A 9,956-nucleotide genomic window follows, 5' to 3' on the forward strand; every position below is an offset into this window, starting at 1 on the left:
TGTAAAAAAAACCCTACGTGGTGACTCTTCAACCCTTGATAGAAAAATGAAAAAAAAAACAAGTTAGTCCTGATTTTTTGTTTGTTTTCATCTCTTAATAGATCTGTGATGCCATTGCTTAGTTGAGTATTTCAACCAATGTATTTTTTCCTTCCTTTAATTTTCTCTCTTTTGGGAGACAATGTTGCTAATAATCTTCCATTATCATCTGCAATATTTTATAAATGAATATACAATTGAAATTTGTGTGGCCTGAGTCTATCACAACTCTTTTCTTAGCAAAATCAAGTGCTTTTTGATCAAGGAGCTTTTTGAAAATTATTTTGCTATCATCTTTCTGATGAAATTCGACAGCTTCCCATTTCTAATCTTCCTAAGCTTTTTTGTTGTTGCTGCTGTTTAAATCTTCTTCCACAACTATTTTCTATTTATTCTTATAGTATCCATTGCATTCTCATTTTTTCCAGTATTCCTCTGTCACCACTTCTATATTCCATTGAACCCTCCAGTGACTCAATACACTGAAGTTTTTCCAAACTGCCTTAAGCAAGCTTTCTTTTTACCATGAACCCTTGATAAAAAAATATAATTCTTCCTTCTCCATCTTCATGTTAATATTACAGTTTCCAAAAAGCTTTAAACTCCACAATGGAGCTACACTTCAAGTACCTATAGCCTTGGGTACTTAAGAGCTTTCCTTTTTGAGTCCTCCAACAACTCTGTTTCTTTTCCTTTCATTTCTTAATAACATATACTATTCTCTAACATTATTCAATAATTTTCACCTGTACCCAATTTTGCAATAAAAAGTCAAACACTAGTAATTCAACACTTTCACATAGTTTATAAGATCTTGTCATATCATTGTAATAATTTCTCATCTTCATCTTCTGCAATGAACATTGATGCATATTCTGCAAGCATATTCCAAGTGATCTTTTTCCTTAGGTTATTCATGAGCAGTACAAGATGAGATAACCAACTGTCCTAGGAAATACATTCATCTTGTTTGTCAACTTTTTTTTTTTGGTGAGGCAATTAAGTTTAAGTGACTTGCCCAGGGTCACACAGCTATTAAGTGTCAAGTGTCTGAGGTCAGATTTGAACTCAAGTCCTTCTGACTCCAGAGCTGGTGCTCTATCTACTGCACCACCTAGCTGCCCCCTTGTCAACTTTACCAATCAACTTTGACTATTTCTTTCTCCTCTTCTTTGTAAAGAATCTGTGAGCCATTTTCTTTTTGAATGGAATTTCTTTATTTATTATAGTTTCATTATAGTGAGAATTCCTATATGAATATCATATAGCAGTTGCAGTTATTTGCCAAACCACTGGGTATTAGACATGATTTTATATAGAGAAAGTATGTAGTTTGATTTATGATTAGTGTCCAGCTAAAAAACACATGATTCTTAGCATTCTCTGACTCCTCCTTTTTCTTTCCTTCTGTTTTTCTTTCTCTCCTCCAAAAATCCATGTTTCGTATTCCATAGAAGAGTACAAGTATGGTTCTTTTGAAATCACATTCATTATATTGTCTGGGATGTAGATCAATTTCCAGAGCTACTTTCATCCAGGTACTTTCCATAATGAGAGAGAAGTGAAAGAAAACTGGAAAAACCTGGAACACACAATTGAGAAAGGAAGCAAAAGAGGAGAAATTTTCAGTAACCTAGGCAGGGATAATCTACTGCCATAATAACTTGAATAGCTAGAATAAGGAATAAGTAGTGAACTCTATGTGGAGAGAGGGGTCTTTTTGGTAAATGTCTCAAAGTAAAGCAGAATAGACACCTCTATCTTCTTCGACCACATCTTCTCAAAGAGAGATTTCATTACTGCCACTGAGGAAACAAGAGATTGGGCTGGAGGCCAACAAACTTCTGTTTTCAGAGAAAGGAGATACAAGGCTAGAAGCCTTTATATCTTCTCAGATATTGTTCTTCTAATGGAATGATTGATTTCCATATAACTTCTAATCACTTTGCCCTTTGGAGGAGGAACCCCATGCTCCAAATCTTGACTCCTTTCCCACCTAATACCAGTTCCACAAGATATACACATAGAAAATTGCCAAGAAACTAATTTGTTAAAAATCAAAGAAAAACAGATATCAGAGAAAGTATACATAGGAGATGCTATACCAGAAAATACAAAATGAAGTTCTATTGGGGGCTAGATAACTCAACTGAGAAAGAGAGAGAGAGGGAAAGGGAGAGACAGACACACACACACACACACACACACACACACACAGAATGAACTTAAAGGGAACTTTCTGAAGTCTCTAGAGTAGCAAGCTGGGAATATGGAAATAATGGAAACTTTCTGCTTCTTTCATGTGTTCCTCAGCCATTTCTTTCAGCAACCTGAGTGATATTCATTTCATATCTCCTTTCTTGAACCTGAAATCCAGGTGTACCTGACTGATAATTCTCCAAAGATGACTAACCCTGAAGAGTCCCAGTGGGGGATTCAAAATTACCCTCTTGCTTATAGAACCCCAAAAGGGACTTTTCAGTTCTGGAACTACTTTACTCTTTACTAACTCAGTCCCATTCCTAAAGTAGGAAAGGGCCTTCATCTTCACCAATAAGCAAAGAGTCCGACACCAATGAGTTTTGGCACAGGGGATTCACTAGTATTTACATACACTAATGTTTTCAAAGTGCTTCATCTATGTTATCTCATTTCATCTTTACCAAAACATTATGGGGCAGGTGTTATTAATTTTTATTCCCATTTAATGATTTATTCAAAGTCACACAACTAGTAAGTGTCTTAGGCCAGATTCAAACTCATATTCCTGAGTTCAAGTCTAGCCTTTTACTCAGAATCCTGTATCCATGCTGTGGTTTATAAGAAAGAGGTTTATATTAAGCAAACAAACTCCCTGATCCATCCCCCTTTAGTTCAAATGCTTCAGGGAATTCTGCAGAGATGCTTTCACTTTGAAGGAATGTGTTAGTTTCTCTGACTGAGGTTGATATTGCCTTGCTTTGTACTAAATAAATTGTTTTGCTTTTGATTATGATTTAATGTTTTCATGAATTTTAATGTCAAAAATCTTTAGGGAAAAGGGAATTTGGAGTGGGACAAGGGCAAATGGGCTGCTGAGAGTTCCTAGAGACTGGGAGAAAAAGGGGGAAGTAATTCTTCATAATAGGGACCTCATAACTCTCTAATGCATGCCAGATATCACAGAATATACACACATACATATGTTCAGTATCCCTTTAATAAGCTGGGGAGTTCTATTATATTTCTCCAAGCAGACATTTACTTCTCTTAGCTTCTGTCTGCACACATCATAAAGGTATACATGCTTGCTTTAAACTACTATAGACTTCTCCATAGTTTATAGTAAAATATAACTTAAATTACTCCCCCTTCCTAATGATTCCTGTAATATCAAGGCTAGGAAATGTCCCCCTCTAAATTCCTGGTTTTGTATCAGAACATTACTCATTTAGTCTTTGAGATTACTGCCCTTTGAAGGATAGGTCAGTTTTTTTGAGGGAGATCTGCTTTTCTTGATGAAAAGTTATTCCTTCAAATTTGCTGTGCGAGCTATCATTGCTCTCATTTCCAAAACTTTTTGTACTAAGTCAGACACCTGCCTATAGGTATATACTTATAATTATAATATATAATTAGATGTGGTACAAAGATGTATCACTGGTTCCAAGGGATTGATTCCATATTGTTGTTGCTGTTTATTTTTCATTTTCAAAGAGGATTAATGACAACATGAGGTGATGGCTTGACTTGCAGGTAAATTGGATTTGAGTAAGGGAGGGCTATACAAAGTCATCAGCCTCACTCTTGCAGAGGCATAAAAGTCCAGTGGCAAGACAAGTCAAGAGGAGGAGTGATGGCTTAACTCTATAGCAAAGTTATAGAAGAGTCCTAATTCACAGTGTCCTAAGGTCTAATTTAATTCAAAGTACTTTACCTTAGCTACCTTTCAAGTAAAAAAAAAAAAGCATTCTTATCTGTTTATTCTGTTCTCTCCTTGGTCTTTAAGAAAACAAAATATTGAAATATCTTCTATTAGGAATAGTTTTCCAGCATTTCAATTTAGTAAAATACAGGGTGGTCCAAAACAGTGTTGGTACTACCTGTAAAGCAGACAGGTTGATTCCCTTTGTATAATAAAAGGATAGCCAATAGAAAGTAACTGACATGAGAATTCATATCACTTATCATTAATAAAAAAGATTTCAAAGCAAAAATGGATGGGGATGATGTGGGATCTTTATGTTACTATCAGTTTCAGCTTACTTGCAAGAATACTGACTTCAAATCTATGCTTTGTATTTTATTCTATACTATATTGCCCTAAAATGGAAATAAAATCAGATAGACCTAATTATCAGTTATTTTTTTTCCTTCATAGAAGGGGAGGGAGCCAGTAAAATAGAAAAATGCAGGGCAAATTTGATTTGAAATTGAATTTGAAACTAAATAGCTAAGAATATTTATGATTTAGTAACATACTTTGCACATCACAATTCAAAACTGTTTTTGCCCTGGGAGATTTGCAATATGGTGCGAAAGTGTCAACTTCACTATAATTATATCTAGCAAGTCTCTCACAAGGAGGAGTGGCATCTGTTTAAAAAGGCTTTCTTTTGAATCAGGGGGGGGGGGATAGGTCAGATTTTCCTATATAGGCAAGTGCTTGCCAGTGACCCCTGAAGGTATGCAAACTCTAATGTGAAATTATGAGAAGTGTTGAATTTTTTCCCAAAATAAAGGAAAATGTTTTGTGAAATGCAAATTGGCATACATATATGGAGAATTGTTCTTGTTTGGAAAAGGTAGAAACATATAACTCTTAATGCATTAGTGCATATTTATTTCTTTTAAGTTGTGTTACCAGACAAATTCAGTTAGCACAAAGTTTATCAAATAGCATTTTGTATCCAGAAGTATGTGGAATGAATCAAAATGAATTTGACAAAATTACTTTCCCTACCGTGTGCAGAGTACTGTGCTTGGTGCCAGAGAAAGTACAAGATTTTGCTGTGATCTATTTCCTAACTATATGTTACCCTTACAGGAATATAGTTTCCAAATGAGATATTGAATCTATGAAATTAACTATATAACAATATGTACATAATAGGACAATATGATTGTTGTTTACAAAGTGTGATCTATGGGAGAAAGATCATAACAAAGGCAATACAAAAATTCAACTGTTTTATTCTAATACTTCAGGGAATATGTTTACTGTACTTTTTCTGCTTTCCCTGCAGGAGAATCTGAAACTTCCCACCAGGGAAATGTTTGGAAATGTTTCCCATTAATTAAAACTTGGGGTAATATTGCATATTTACAGTTGCATTGGCTCATCATGAGGAGACGTGGTGATTATATATGAGATAATTGAATGTATCACTTAAACATTGGAAATTCAAAATCAAAAACCATAAATAATTAAATTAGGAAAGAAAAGATAAAAAATGCTCAAAAACCAAAGAAATGTAGGAGGAAGAAATACTAAAGGGTATGGAGGGAAAGATTATAGCTATATGTGTGTGTGTGTATATATATATATATATATATATATATATATATATAGAGAGAGAGAGAGAGAGAGAGAGAGAGAGAGAGAGAGAGAGAGAAGATTTTATAGACTTCAAAAAGCCTCTTGTCCTACAATGCCATGATGGAAGGAAATGTTTAATACCCCCTTATAGCATAGGTCATAAGATAAAACAAGCACACAGATAAATTAATAAATTAAGAATCTTAAATTCTATTTACATTTCTTTTCCTTTACTCCAATAATTTCTTAGAGCCTCATCTTTTTAATGTCCTACTCAGAGTTTTTAAAATGATTTAGTTTATCTATAATGATAGGCTTTGTACACAAATGTGATTTCTCCTTTAGATGATATTATACTGAATTCTCCTTTAAAACATTTTTTTTCTCTATTTGTTATAAAACATGAAATTCAATATTACCAATAGATAGCTGAGGCAGGTGGTAAATCTCAAAATAAAACTCAAAATACTTTTAATTGATTAAATACTTTTTTAGAAATATCAGGATGAAGAAAGATTTCTCAAAAAATTCTGTCACGTTCAATAACTGATCAAAACTTGTTTCTAAAGTAACCTATAACTCACAAGTATATTAAAAACTTCAAGACTATCAGATATATAAAAAGTAATTAAATAAAGTTTCTCACATTACCATGATTTAGTACACATTATGTCAGTCACTCCTAGTTCAAGAAGAAAAATAATCACAACAGCATATTGTCTTTGCTCAAATAGCAACACATTTGAAAAGTCCTCATTAATAGAAAGAATAGACCTGATACCTTCTTGTACTTGATTATCAGACCACTGAAATAAAAAGAAAGATTTGTTTTTTGTTTTTTGTTTTTTAAATAATCAGTGGGGTTTCTGTACTTGCACCTGAGCCTACTATGAAAATACTCACTTTAAGTGGCTTCTGTGAAGACTTATATCTCATGTTAAATGAATAAAAGAATCAGAAGGCAAGATAATATGTTATTCCTACTTTAGTCAAAAGGAAAGGGAAGACACTACAAGAAGTGAAATGAATGAAGTATGCACTCTTACTTGGAGAAAGAAGACAGGAATGTATCTCTGAAGGTATTAGTTATTATTTATTTGCTTTAAGTTACGTTTCAAGACATAAAATCAGTCAGCATAAAGTTTAAAATAAAATAATATTGTGTATGCAAAAGTATGCAGGATGAATTAAATTAAATTTGACAAATATTTATTATGTACCATGTGTGCAGAGTACAGTGCTAGTGCTAGAGAAAATACAACATATAGATAAGATCTATTTTCTATCTTTATTTTATCCTTCTGGGGCTATAATAGTATCCGAATGAGATACCCATTTATAAAGTTGAATAAATTGTGTAATAATCTATATGTATGGAACCAACTCAGCATCCTCTGGGGGAAGAGAAGGCTCTTTGTTTAATGAAGATCAAGGCAGTTTGCAAGGCATAGTAGAAACTGGAGTGTAGATGTTTTCAAGAAAGACTAGTACCTCTGGTTTTAGTGCTGCTGACCCCTTTTCAAGGCTGCTTCCCACAATTGGCAATCCACCCAGCATTTACCTTTGGCTCCAGGAAGCTGAAGCATGTACAGTGTGGCCACTGTAAACCTGGTAAACCATCTTGGCAGATGGGATAAACCAAGTCAGAGGTCACTGAGAGGTCTCAAATCTGCATGAGTTAAAGGAGTATCTACCCAAAACATGTAAAGACTTGCCAGGATGGAAAGGGCGAATTAGAAGAATTTCTTCCAAAGGCTATGAAGCAGGCACTGTGAAGTGTTTAGACCTCATTTAGATATCAAAGATGCCAAAGTCATCCACTGCATCCTGAGTTATCGCCAGCCATCTTTACTCTTGTCTTTGTGTCTGTTGACTCCATAATAGATTTATGCCAACAACTTCGTGCCACTCTGCCTAACTTTAATCCAATTTATTTGTGAATCAAAAGTCATAACTCTTCCCCCAAAGGGGGGAGGGGTAGAAATTATAATATTGATGAAATTGGGTTGATAACCATAGTCTTAAGTAGAGATTTTAATGCTCTTAAGAAGCTTCATCAATCAGGCTTTAGTAAAACAGGATAGAACATGTTCTAAAACCAACTTTTTTTTTGAGTAAAAGAGCCATAATTTATTGAGAACACATCCTCTCCGAAAAACACACAAGATGCCTTACCTTGCCCTCCTCAGGCGATGCCAACTGAAGGCACTTCATCACCAGCCAGCTGCATTTGTTGGCCTGGATGTCAGTTCCAATCTTGCCAGTCACACTAGGGTCACCAAAAGGTCAAGGTGATCATCCTGAATTTGAAAAAATTCCCCCATCTCCAGAAGGATGCTTGCATGTTCCTTCTCCCCATCTATGCCTGCCACAGGAATAGCAGCAAATGGTAAGTAGAAGGAGTAGAAAGCCTTCTTGTATTTGCTCCATTCATTTGTTAAGATCACCCTTGCTCTGAGAGGCTGTGACAAGATCAAGGGTTTGTCCAGTCTTGGTCTGATAAATAATGATATTCAGAAAATAGGGATGCCCATGGAAATAGTGCTTGCACAGGTGGTAGACACAGGCTTCCAAAACCATGGCATTGCTGATGGCATCCAAGCCAATGCTCGGCTTCTTATACCAGCATGGCTGTTCCTGGCAGATAAGAGAAGCATTCATGATGTCATCTGTTAGTGGTGTTAGGGCCAAATTTAATTTGGGGAGAGTTAATTGGGTGGCTCACTGTAATATTGGGTTCTGAAAAGAGTGAGGGACCTCTTGGTCCAAAGCTTCCTCCCCCCATAACTGACTTTTTTAGTTGTTTCTCCCAGGCCAATAAGAAAGGAGCTTCACAGCCTCTTTTCCACAAAAAATAAGGTTTTTATTAAAAGTCAAGGAAAAATGGGTCAGGTAGGTGGTGCAGTGGATAAAGCACCGGCCCTGGATTCAGGAGGACCTGAGTTCAAATCTAGCCCCAGACACTTGACACTAGCTTTGTGACCCTGGGCAAGTCATTTAATCGTCATTGTGCTGTTTAAAAAAAATGACTTTGGGGCAGGTAGGTGGCACAGGGGATAAAGCACTGACCCTGAATTCAGGAGGACCTGAGTTCAAATCTGGACTCAGACACTTGACACTTACTAGCTGTGTGACTCTGGGCAAGTCAATTAACCCCAACTGCCTCACCCAAAAAAAAAAAAGTCAAGGACAAGGGAATAAAGAAAGAGGAAAATGGATAATCTCCCTGGCTCTAGCAAAGGCTGTTACAAAACCCAAACTTACTTTCAGCTCAGCTAATTCAAAGAGATGGATTTTATTAACTTACCACCAGGGGGTCTGTAATTTTTATAATAGTCAGCTGTTGAGCCTGTCGCCTGTCTCCTCTGAAAGCTTCTCCCAGGCCAGAGAAGCTACTTCCTGTTGGGGTTCCTTTTCCTCCATTTTTCTTCCCCCCCCCAAAGGGGAGGTCCTTCAAGTTATATGGCTGAGACTGGTTCCCTATTGATGTAGCAGTCCACAGCCTCTGAGGGCACTCCTTCTCAGGGTTGGTCAAGTTTAGAATAGGTTTAACAAGGCAGGCCAGGTGTGGCTCAAAATCTAATCCTTTTAAGTGGGTACATAGTAGTTTCTTATTCACACCCAATATAAACACCACTATATCAATCATGTCAGACCCCTGGACATCTGCCAAATTCCATTATTTTACCAGAGTAGGAAGAAAGCCTAGTGCAGCTCCACATACCAGCCCACTGCCTGTGCTCTCTGCAGACTGTCAGTATCCTGCTTTGGGGTTTCTACTAGGTCCTGGAATACCATGAGGACTGACAAACCTTGGTTGTATTTTCCCCCAATTGCATTGTACTCTTGGACCTCCTTGAACCTGGTTATGGCATCTTCCACATCATGATACCCCATTCCCATCTTCTGTCAGAATCTTTACAATCTGGGAGAAATGCTGAACAAAATCTTGATTCTTGGGCAAAAACTGATTTCTGATCTCTGTTCATTCTGGAACTGGGATGAAGCCCCTAAAACCAATGTTTTAAAATGAATTTGATTGAGTATTAAGAGACCCCTTGACTTCCCAGTAGGGGAAGACAGAGACATCAATGCACCCAATGCTATTGTCAGAGAATATTTCCTGGTGAAAAGAGAGTAGATTATTACAAGGGAAATGGCCAGGAAAGAGCCTGGCAAGATGAATTCACTAGGCTGGTGAAGCACACACTTATTACCTTGCAATTGAAATAATTATCCTTCCTCCTTGGTTTCTAGATTTTAGATGTTATGAATATTATCAATGAGCAAAGAGTTATGAATATTATCAATGCTCCTCTATATATTTTTGTTTATTTCCTGGATCAATGTCTCCTCACCCCCCAAAAACAAATAACAACAATAACAACAAACCTTACAG

General features: G+C 36.2%; 1 pseudogene; it reads right to left on the minus strand.

The window, feature by feature from the left end:
* Nucleotides 1-861: 861 nt before the first annotated feature.
* On the minus strand, nt 862-9,546 carry LOC122747128 (annotated as a pseudogene).
* Between the last annotated feature and the right edge of the window lie 410 nt (nt 9,547-9,956).

Source organism: Dromiciops gliroides, chromosome 3 (genome assembly GCF_019393635.1).
Source record: "Dromiciops gliroides isolate mDroGli1 chromosome 3, mDroGli1.pri, whole genome shotgun sequence".
Classification (NCBI taxonomy): Eukaryota; Metazoa; Chordata; class Mammalia; order Microbiotheria; family Microbiotheriidae; genus Dromiciops; species Dromiciops gliroides.